Here is a 12,676-nt window from a genome sequence, read left to right as displayed (position 1 = left end):
TTGCCTAAAATTTTGTGCCTTTCTCCTGCAACTCCGGAAATTTCAGGAAAATCTGATTCTGTGAATGAAGCATTTTTCAAAGATGTTTTTCCCAAAAATGAATTTGAAATACAAGATATAGAAGCACCAGTGTCAAGTAGACACTGTACCTTTTTGCCACCTATGTAACCTAAAACTGTATTTTTATGAATATTACTCATGAGAGCAATGGTAGGTATGTCTTGATCAGCACTGACATTGTCAGTTTCAATTTTGCTATTTTCAATTATGTTCACTTTTATATTTTCATTAGCACTGGACTTTTCATCTTTAAAATTTTGTTTCTCATTAGCACCAGATTTAGCAGAAAATGAATTTTCAGAATGTTTGGATTTAGCACTGTAATGTTGGTTTTTGCCTTTATGCCTACCCACAGATTTTCTGTAGATAGGCGCGAATCCCTATTGTTGAGTGGACCATCTGTAACAAGCTTTAGCAAAATGACCCTTTTTGTTACACCCCTTACATATAATACTTATCCCTGGACATTTACCATTAACAGAGAAGCTACAATTAAGAGCCTTACCGTCACAGTGGCGACACTCTTCCCTTGATTGTTGTCGGTTGCCTCTACGCTGATTGAAAGATTGCCTTGGTTGATAGTGTGTCTCAGGTTGTCGTTGACCATAGTTGTATGAATGATAATTAGGTTGTCTGTAATGTGTTGGTTGCTGGTCATATTCACGAGGTGCTTCCTGTTTTAGTTTCATGTCCATAGCTTGTTCCAAAAGTTTACAAAGTTTATCATATTTTTCATCCTGCTGAGCATATACAGCAGAAACATCAGCAGTAGGCTGTCGAGACCTTGCTTGTTCCGCGCGAATTGCTGTTCTCCTAGCTTCATTTAATGTCTTAGGTTCACTCATAAACACAAGAGGTTTTAAGTCACTCTTAAGTCCATCAACAAAGAGATGAACCTTGTACCCATCATCTAAACGACAGTGACGTATCTTGTTTAGGTACCGTGAGTAGTAATCATCTGCAGTTTCTTCTTCATACTGTTGAACACGTGGTATATGGTGTTCATCTTCACTAGCAAAGCGTTTCAGAAACTCAGCCTTAAGGGCTGCATAATTGTCAATACTCTCAGCTTCTGTCTCAAACCAAAGTGAAGCATTTCCTTTAAGACCTGTATGAAACTCTTGTAGTTTCATGTCATCATTAAATTTTGCCCTTGTACAATAACGTTCGTACCTTGCTATCCATGTTCTTGCATCTGAAGAGCCATCACCAAGGAAATCTTCTAATTTTGCATTCGTAAATGGCTGAGGTCCAGACATAGTTTCAGTAGGCTGAGTATTTACGGCTTGAATGGTCTGAGTTGCTAGGGTGCTGCTTGATTGTTGCCTTCTGGGAGGTCTTACAGGTGTTGCTGGTGCTGATCTGGAGTCTGAAGCACGTGGTTCTATCAGGTCAGTTTCCTGTAGCCGCCGCAAGTTATATCGGTTTTCTGGGTTCATGTGAGAACGACCACTGTTCCCCACCAATTAATATAACACTGGGATAGTGCGTCTATTAAGGACGGCTTAGGATTATTCCTGGAATAATAAATCCACAAACTTAAAAGACTGTTGAATCACAATTTATTAATAAACTTCTTTGTCAAAGTTACAGTGAGCGAATGTATAATCAGTAAATATATAATACAATGATACAAATTTCAATTTTTAGACAATCAACATCATTGCAAATATGGATGATAACTGAAAACTAACATCTTAGATAAAAATAATGGAAATTGCATTACTGATGTTAAACAAGAATTGACTTTAATAATTATGGGGAATATTAGATAAGAATTATTTATGTAGAGAACTCGCTTATGCTGTGAAAGGCAGATGAACCTATTCATACTTATGAACATACAATCATGTTTTACTCACATTGTTTATGAATTATCAAACACTTATATACAGTAACATAATGCAAGATGTAAACCATTATCTATTTATACATATAACTCATTTTAATCAATTATAACATATATCTCATTTATATTTTCAACTTCTAGAGATATATAATTATATCAAATTTTTGTCATAAAAAGATTAACAATAATTAATTAGTTTTATTAGAATGATAGCAGAAATCTTTACAACATACTTAGACTAAAAATATGTTTTGTACTTGACATAGAAAAATACATTGAATAACAATAGAAAAAAATAAACAATGAGAAACTCAACATACCTGGAATAATAAATCCACAAACTTAAAAGACTGTTGAATCACAATTTATTAATAAACTTCTTTGTCAAAGTTACAGTGAGCGAATGTAACTTTGACTGCAAGTACAGTCCTTTTTATGGAAGGCTACCAGGAGAGTTACTCAATCTGCCAAACAGTCCAAACAATACAGAGAAGGAGTTTTAACAAAAAATGTGTTTTTAATAACCTGCTAAGCAAAGCCAAAGGGCTTAATTTGATTTCTAAGCGACAAAATCTTTGAAGTTAGAGGAAATGTCAAAGGTGCTAAAAGCTGAAGTCTGACTAGCTATCAGTAGCAAACAAACAATTTGGCTTCAATGTGTGAAAAATATTTTAGCACGTTTTCTTCAACAAAGATGGTTAAGGATGTTTGTTTTGCTAAGCCGAAATATACTTTGATTAAAATAAATGCAGAATGTGTAAAATGTTATCTAATTTAGAGTTGAAATGAAAAACGCAAGACAAAGAAATATTACATAAAAACTTATACAAAAATACATGAACATATGAAAAAGAAATATGACATAAAATTATATAATAATGCATAAAATGTTATCATAATTTTCTGCATTATAAAAATAGCTTAAAAGCAAATCATGCGTAGAAATGTCAAACTGTGTTTAATAATGTTTTAATATTTAGAGCATGCTAGATGTTTAATAACTGAAGAAAGTAGCAGGATTGTGTCATAAAGGAAGCAAAATGTAAACTTACAAAAGACTTATTCACTATAGTTATACCAATTGTCAACAGTGTAGCAAAAGATATTCATGTCTTTTAAAGTTATAAATGAAATATTGAAAAACGTTGTTAATTTTAATGCGTATTTTTATTTTACGTATTTTCACTGTTAGAATTTATTTTTCACTGCAGTGAAACATATTTTCCGGTTTTTTTTATTGGTAATTTGTCGAATACTTTCTTCTCAATTCAGACAATACACAAAAATCAAAGGAGAATTCTTAAGAATTGTAAGGTTATATAGGAGAAAAAGTACGTACTAAACAGAAAATTCAAGTTCTTTTCTATACATACAGGATTTATTTTCATCTTGTGATATGAAAATTATCATATTTCATTTGTGGCTACCGCCACACGTGAACTATTTATTTTCATACCACTCAATGAAAATAAATACTGTATTTATAGGAAAAAACTTGAATTCTATGCTGTATGTTTCATGACAAATGAGTATATTAAAGGAACTATAACATATGATACTAAAAATAAAAAGTGTTTGAAAAATAATATTGATAGCATTTGAAAGGTATAATGGGCCTTAAATCTTTTAAATAGACTTGTCTATCTTCCAATTTGAACAAAACCATTTTTAATTTTGAGGGACAGGTTCAAATTATGTACTGACAGAATAGCCAAGAGGGCTGATTTTGATTAGACGGTACGGAGATCTCTGCCACCACACTTTAAAAAAAAATGTTAGAATATTTTTAGCTTTTGGATTTATTTTTCATTATTTTGTATACATTTGAATTTTTCGCAAATAAGAATTAATTATATTTCGGGATAAGTCGAGACATTGTATGTTATCTAGCGTTTATTTGTTGATCTAATTTACCAACCAGTAGTTCCCATTTTGATCCTCTCTGGTCAGCAATGTCTAATAAATAAAATAAATGACCTCAAGATGTACGTTTCTTGACACATTTAGTGGTTAGATGAAGTATATTTTCTGCTGGTTTTCAAATTCTTCATAGACTTAGCGTCTATAACAACAACAGGAACGACATTCCGTTATACAACTGTATAAAAGTTTTGATTTTTGTTTCAGCCCCGAAGAGAGCGCCGAGATCTTATGATGAAGTAGAATTACCAGATGGTAATATAATTCAGTTACTTATTTTTATGTTCTTATTTCTCACTACGGTCCGTTTTAACGCCATTGTCTCTTATGGTTAATCAAAGCACTGAAGGTACCGGACACCTGCTAAGCATGCAAATAGTGTCGATAACGTTTTCCTCGTTTTGAAAACAACTAGAACTTGGTGTGCCGTTCTTACCTACATGTAATGAAGAGGAAATCTAGATGAATATTAATTTTGAAGCCCTGATTGTATAAAGAGTTTTTAATATGAAACTAGTACAGACCTCCTTTCTGTATCACACATGCTTTATTGCTTTAAGGCCATTCCACTAACATTAATACAAGAAAAAACAATAAGTTAATATTTTCTCTTTGTTTCAGACGGCAAAGTGGAGGTGGTCAAATAATGTGTTACACCAGGAAAATAATGTCGAGTTCATTCCAAATTCACACAGTCAAAAATGAGTAAAAGACCTTGATTGTATCCATTGTCATCTGTCTCTATAACAATTAGTAAACTACACCTTAATGTCTGATAATATGCATTATATAAAACTAAATAAATATAACATGTTTTCTCTCAGGGTGGTCCTTTTACACGTTTTTGACTGTAGATGATTACCAGTTTGAAGATGAAAATATGAGCCGCGTCATGACAAAAACCAACATAATAGGTTTCCGACCAGCAGCGCATCCGCGCAGTCTGATCAGGATCCATGCTGTTACAAGTAGAGAAACTGATAAATGAACAACATGGATCCTGATCAGACTGCACGGATGCGCAGGCTGGTCTGGATCCATGCTGGTCGCAAACCCATTATGTTGGTTTTGTCGTGACGCGGCTCAAATATGTTTTCGTCGTTTAACTATATAGTCTATATATGTTGATGCATTGTAATTGTTCAACTGTTTTGGTATTCAGATAATATCATTCTTAATAACATATGAAAAATACACAATAATGCATATATAAAAACTTATTACAAATATTTTGTATGTTTTCTGTATATGAGGCAAGCATTCATATGGAACAAAATACAAAATTAATGATGTATACTGTAAGGCAATATGTTATAAAATAAAATGTTTGGAAATAAAACAAACTAGAGTAATAATAATTTATTTATATATATTATAACATGTGTAAATTTGAATATTTTTATTGCAATTTCTTGTTTCTAATGAATATTTTTACCGATACATTTGTATAATTTTCTTTCCCTATTCTAAATCTATAGTTGCCCACTGATATCTTAATGACATTTAATATGTAAGAGGCAAATAACAGTCTTGGTCAGACTGTGCGGGGTGTAGGACTGCTTGGAAATATAGATACTTGTGTAAAGGTGGTATGTGATAGTTATTTGCCGCTTGTGCTTAAAATGTTTATCATTGTTAAAACAATGGGACAGGATACGTGACTGGATTCGTTAACGTTGTTTAAAACGTCTCACATTTCCGGTCAAGTAATGCTATTTTATAAGTTATCAACGGTATATATACAATGCGATTGGTTAATAATACCAATTGTTATTGTAATTTGTATTATTTGTAATACATGTATAATATGAAATTATAAAGTTACTAGTTTTGTGCTCATAAGGAAAATAAATGAGGATTAAGTGATCTTAATTTTAATTTTTACTGATTTGAAGAGACCATTTTGAAGAAAAAGTCATCTTTGAAATCTAGACAAAATGTATTTTACTTATACATAGTCAACCAATGTCATTTTCAAGTCCTTTGCCTACACAAGTCTTTGGAAAACAGTTTGTTACTAGATCAGACGCCGGTTACCACAAAGTCACCTTTTGGTGAAAAAAATTGATAAAATCAAAACATTCAGCAGACGACATCTTCAGCAAACGAAAATTTTCCCAGCATGCAAATGGTTAAGTCAAACATAGTATAATTTCCGATCTTGGTCCTGGTGAACATGGTGCCTAATGTTATAGTATTATCTTTATTGTAAATTGTTTTATAAATGTAACATAAAGTATTTGAATTTGTAGTATCGGCGTGTTTTACTTTCATAATTTTCTAGTATGAAAGTGAACATAAACTATCGGATAAGTGAGAACAAATGAGCCGCGTCACGACAAAACCAACTTAATGGGTTTGCGACCAGCATGGATCCAGACCAGCCTGCGCATCCGCGCAGTCTGATCAGGATCCATACTGTTCGCTAGCAGTTTCTCTACTTGTTATACGGTTGGTAAGCGAACAGCATGGATCCTGATCAGACTGCGCGGATGCGCAGGCTGCTCTGGATCCATGCTGGTCGCAAACCCATTATGTTGGTTTTGTCGTGACGCGGCTCAAATGTTAGTCCGTTTGAAGTTTGGTATCGAAATATTTCTTAATTCATCTTTTCAGACATACAAGTAATGATTTAGCTGTGTATTAATATGTATTGATTTGTATGTACATGTATTTGTATTAAGAAATGTCTTCTTTCATACTGAATTATATACATGGGAAATTAAACTATAATAGTTTAGGGTGCTAGGATATTTGTTTATAATGTTAATGTTCTTATAATGCCATTATTCATGGTAATGTTATCAACTATAGATAAATGTAGACAAATGGTTATTAACGAATATGTATATATATAGTGTTAAAATTTATATATCTTAAAGGCGTATGCTACGGTTACACATAAACACATAAAAAAAAATAAAAAACTACATAATATAATTTATTTAATATTTGTTTAAGTTTAATCATATTTTATTTTTGTTTTATTTTGTTTCTATACAAAACAGATATATGCACAGATAAGACAAAACGTTATCAAATAAATTTACAGTACATTGTACATTGTATTTATAAGGATGCTTTTAGTTGGAAAAAGCAAAAGGGTCGGACCACAAGTTTTAACAACATTAGAGTGTTGGCCCTTCCAACATTGTCGCAATAATAGTTATAAGATGTGCATAAATTAGGTTGCATTTGAAATACAATAAATGGTACATACTATAGCAATCAATATGATATCATTTGAAAAAAAGAATTTGATTAAAAAAAAGAAAATCAAATACATTTAAACTGTATGCTTGTAGAGGAAGATAATAGAGAAATTTCAGGTCAAATATATTTCGTTTTCCAGTTTTTTTTCACTTGAATTTTAGAATTTTGCTTCTTTCAAGGGCAGGTGATTAGCAAGGCCTTATTCTGTAGCTAACTTGCTTTCGAATGATTGTGCAAAATTTCAAGAATCGGTAATAAGTAAAGTTTTTTTTTCTTTATTAATTAAATTCTTTGCCAACTTCATAAAAAATCGTGAATATTCAGACTATTAATTTAAACTGAATGAAGGGAAAACAAATGGTTAATTGAATTCCATGAAATGTCGTATTGCAACTAAGGATAAAATGAAAAACATAAACCAGTAGAAATAAAAAGATTTGTAAAATATACGTGTAAAATATCTGCCCTTGAAATGACTTGATAAAACAAAATTCAAGGGCACATCACCCGAAAACGAAGCTGCTGACCTGTTTTCCGCTCACAATGCTTCTGTTATTATATTCTCAGATCGTGCAATGTTTAAACAAATTCTATTATAATTATGTAATAATGTAGTATTATTATATTTCTATATGTAACTTTAGCATACGCCTTTAAGTAAATATGTAAAATATGTTAAATAACTTATTGCAAAGGGGGAAGTTCAGCATATGCTTATAATTCTGACCTCATAGTTAGGTATTTTCCTTATTTCTTCACAACAAATATTATTTCATTCTATTTCGAAAAACACGGACTTTAATTTGAAGTCCGTAGTTCATCTTAGACATTGATATGAATCACATCTCAATGGTAAAGGTCAGTATTTCATTGATCAAAATGATTATATATATTGTTGTCGCATCTTTCACTAGATTTAGATGTTAGCTGAAATAATATTTGATAATAAATAATACTTTAACAATATTGAATGTATACGCATTTGAAAAAAAAAAATGTCATTTAGGTTTTGTATAATAGGTAGGTGATCCTTAAGTAAAAGGCGATTCTTATGGCACCGCTTAACAGATATCCCGCCAAGGGGGGGGGGGGGGGGTATATATGTAGTATTCGAATTGTTCGTTCCGTTTTTTCTGACCCACCGTATCTCATGACGTCTCTTTTTATTGACTGATATTTTAAGACATTCAAGCCTACATAAACTTTGAGGAGTCAATGTCATTTTGACATTTTCTCATTAGTCTTCATCTATTGACGATATATATTATTAATGTCATTGAAAGTGTCGAAGCTTTGTCAAGGCGGTGTCCGGGGCAATCTATTCACAGTTTATTATTTTTGATATGGTAGAAAATTTAGCTAATGTTAGTATGTTTCTATAGTTAGCAAGTTATTTTTGAATGTTAATTTAGCAAAATTTTGTAATTATAAACTTTGGAAGCTGAATAAATGTTGAATTTATTATTTTATTATCATTTACAAATCATTTTGCATCTCATGGTTGTGGGTTTGAATAAAGACAGTTACTTCGAATTCTTTCATGTCGAGAAATCTATTCAGCACGATCTATGAAGGGTTTCACCCGCCAGTGATTAACTTAATCCACGAATGGGCACCCCGAGGTTTTTCTCCACAAGCAGAGCCAGTTTTCCCCTTCAACAAACCGCAAAAACATCGGTAGCGCCCTAGTTCGTACAATTATCTTTACCATATGAATGCATACCAAAATGATTTATTATCAGTAAGAACAGTCAAAATATTAACTGCAGCTATGGAATAGGTCGCTCTAGATTCTACCGGCAGACTTTTATGTATATATATTTTAAATTGATTTTACAGTTATACAATGAGTACTAAATATAAGTGTAAATGAATTTTGCTAAATTCCACAATTCTATTCACAGATAACATCTTAAGGCAATATATATTTACAAATAAATTAAATCCGTATAACAAACTTTGTTGAACATAATAGCTAATATGGTTTGAGACCCTAAAACTTTTACGCGTCCTCTGTACCAGTGTTTATTCAGGACACCCATTGAAATGTCTTCCAAGAGTGGAAGGTGTATGCATGTTAATATTTTGAAAATGATTCTGCTTACATTTCACTGTACAGAATGAAACAATAACCCTTAAATATATAACCCTTATATATTTAAGTGTATAGATACTTCGTTTCCTAGCATTAATTCGAAAACCATACTACATGTAATTATCTTAAGTTGTGGTTGAATCACGGGCATACACTTGTGTATTTAATAAAATTTAAGCCGCGCCACGAAAAAACCAACATAGTGGGTTTGCGACCAGCATGGATCAAGACCAGCCAGCGCATCCGCGCAATCTGATCAGGGTCCATGCTGTTCGCTATCAATTTATCTACTTGTAATAGGGTTTGTAGAAGAGCATGGATCCTGATCAGACTGCGCGGATGCGCAGGCTGGTCTGGATCCATGCTTACGCAAACCCATTATGTTGGTTTTGTCGTGGCGCGGCTCAAATTTTAAGTATTTGAGGAAATGCATGAACAGCAAGAAGCGGAAGCAAATTATGTAGCGCATAATCATTAGTAGCTGCCACATCCCGGCGGTCGATTTATCTAACCTACATTCCTGGCTAACAACTACTAGTAATTTCCATTTTGGGCAAGTGATTGACTACTTATCCCAGATGATTTATAAATCAGCGCTGAGAGACAAATGACCTGTAAGTCTTAATTTAGTCATGAAGAAATTGCAACAAATTGCAACTCGTCCGAGGATCGAATCAGCAACCCCTGGGTTACCAATCTGATGCTTTCCCTCTTGAGCTTAGAGGGCGGATCTACTTCAGAAAATATTTTAAAGCATCTAAAAATTTAAAGGAACAAGATATGTTTGTAAAACATGTATGCCCCCTATCGGCAGCCATATAGTCATGTGACCAGGTTATTATGACTTACTTTTGACCTAGTGACCAAAAAATCAATAAGGTTAAGGGTCCATGAGTTGTTGATAGAGTTATTGATAGAAAACCATTTTGAAATACAAAGTCAATGCAATTGACCTTTGACCCCAAATGCAACAGGGCCTGGGGTCAACTGCTGGTCATGAACAATCAACAAACCAAGTTTGAAGTTCCTAGGCCTATGCGTTCTCAAGTTATTGATAGGAAACCGATTTTACCTACAAGGTCAATGTGACCTTTGACCCATTAACCCCAAAATCAATAGGGGTCATCTGCTGGTCATGAACAATTACCATACCAAGTTTGAAGTTCCTAGGCATAAGCGGTGTTAAGTTATGAATCGGAAACCGTTTTTACCTACAAGGTCAATGTGACCTTGACCTTTGACCCCAAATTCAATAGGGGTCATCTACTGGTCATGAACAATCATCAAACTTGAGTTTGAAGTTCCTAGGCCTAAGCATTCATTAGTTATCACTCGGAAACCATTTTTACCTACACAGACAATGTGACCTTGACCTTTGACCCCAAATTCAATAGGGGTCATCTGCTGGTCATGAACAATCATCATACCAAGTTTGAAGTTCCTAGGCCTAAGCATTCTTTAGCTATCACTCGGAAACCATTTGGTCTGCGGACCGACTGCAAATGCAAAGCAATATACCCCCATTTCTTTGAAGGGGGGCATAACAATTTGTAAAGTACATCATTAGTTAACCTAAGTTAACATACAAGGTCCATATACATCAATTTTCAAACGAACATCAAGCATAGACTTTGGTGAACAGAATTTGACCACAGCCGAGTTAATCCTCAATAGGTTAGCTCGGTAAAAAAGCAAAAATAAATTTCCTCATCACTTAATGTTGTAAGTATTCTATCTTTAGATTTAAATAGTCCTTTCAAGATTTGAGAAAATAAGAAGCATGTGAGTGTCATCAGTGGATAACTATTGTATATCAGTAAGGATTTATGCAAAGCTCTGTTTCAAGGATTTTTTATATATGGTACACGGGCAGTTTTTATGTGCAAACATGAACAAATATCAGATGATTTTTAAAACCAAGTTTGCTAATGACGTTCCCATGAGTTCTAGAGAACCTATTAAAAGGTTTTTATGTCACCTAGACCATTCTGTGGTAAAGTTTGGTTTTTGAAGTTATCCAATATGAACAAGAACTAAGCAAAGATGGATGGGGACATGGGAAAGCATATTTTTTTAGCAGTTCAACCACATGGACACACACAGAGCAAGAAATACTTGTAATATATACATTTAACAATCAAACATGTAACACAAAAAAAGTAAGACAATGATGTACAAATCTCAACATTTATTATTTTACATACAGTAATAATTCTAGAATTTGTCTCAAAAAAGAATTAACAGATGACAGTACATATCATACATACACGGAATGTGGAATTAGCTTACATTCTCTCAATCACTCCCGGATCCCACCATGATTTACTAAAACAATACTCAGAATATTTTCCCCAAACGAAAAAAAATCCCAACAAAACAATAATAATGTTTGTAATATTTTCTGAGTCAAGTTTTGTTAAAGATCGCTGATGATGATTAATGTAAATGATTAAGATGTGAGCCGCGTCATGACAAAACCAACATAATGGGTTTGCAACCAGCATGGATCCAGACCAGCTTGCGCATCCGCATAGTCTGATTAGGATCCATGCTGTTCGCTATCACTTTCTCTACTTGTTATGGGGTTTGTAAGCGAACAGCATGGATCCTGATCAGACTAGTTTTGTTGTGACACGGCTCATGTCATCAAAATTTCGCACTGACATTATACTTATGTTCCTATATTTATGTTGGTCATGTATAAGTATGTTGTAGGCGAGGAGGTTTACTTGTAAACGCTTCTAGGCAAAATGTCATTATTCTTCAATTAAAAAAAATTAAAAAATACAGAAAATACAAATTGAAATAGCGTATTTATATGTATACAAGGACTTAATTACAAACTTAAGGTTATACAATAATACATTGTAATGGCAAATAGAGGCCTTCACCTCTTTACAATGGCAAACAATAAAATTAAAATCTGGAATAAACATACAGTATCTATCTCATGTACCAGATAAATCAATTAGAACAGAAGAGTTACATAACATAGAATTAAAGGAATAATTTGAGCTACATCACGACAAAACCAACAAAGTGGGTTTGCGACCAGCATGGATCCAGACCAGCCTGCACATCCGCGCAGTCTGATCAGGATCCGTGCTGTTCGCTTAGAAACCCTATTACAAGTAGAGAAACTGATAGCGAACAGCATGGATCCTGATCAACCTGCGCGGATGCTCAGGCTGGTCTGGATCCATGCTGGTCGCAAACACATTACGTTGGTTTTGTTGTGATGCGGCTCATTTACTTTATTTTCCAACAAATACAAAATCAAACAAAGCCAGATAACAGTGTGATTATAAGAAAAAAAATTAAACATCAATTGATGGAGCAGTTAAAAATGACCTTTCAATATGTAATATCTTGTTGAACATATGGTGTATGTGTTTTTATGTATATATACAGTGTAATTAGACATGTCTCTCTTCAGCCCTAACTTCAAATACTTCTTGTCCAACTTAGAACAAGTGTATATATAAAGCACATCCTTACATTGGATTTCTTTCGTATCACTACTAATCTGCCTTACATAC

The 12,676-nt window shown here is 33.2% G+C and overlaps 1 long non-coding RNA gene across 1 annotated transcript; it reads left to right on the top strand.

Moving 5' to 3' along the window:
• Positions 1-2,831: 2,831 nt before the first annotated feature.
• On the top strand, positions 2,832-8,504 carry LOC132720102 (uncharacterized). Its single transcript, XR_009624303.1, has 2 exons — positions 2,832-4,084; positions 4,451-8,504. It is a non-coding gene; the product is annotated as an uncharacterized LOC132720102 (long non-coding RNA).
• Positions 8,505-12,676: the final 4,172 nt, after the last annotated feature.

The sequence above is a fragment of the Ruditapes philippinarum genome, unplaced genomic scaffold (genome assembly GCF_026571515.1).
Source record: "Ruditapes philippinarum isolate M1 unplaced genomic scaffold, ASM2657151v2 ctg1364_1_1_1_1, whole genome shotgun sequence".
Lineage (NCBI taxonomy): Eukaryota > Metazoa > Mollusca > Bivalvia > Venerida > Veneridae > Ruditapes > Ruditapes philippinarum.
Note: the sequence above shows the minus strand (reverse complement) of the source record. Positions and strands in the feature narration are given on the sequence as shown.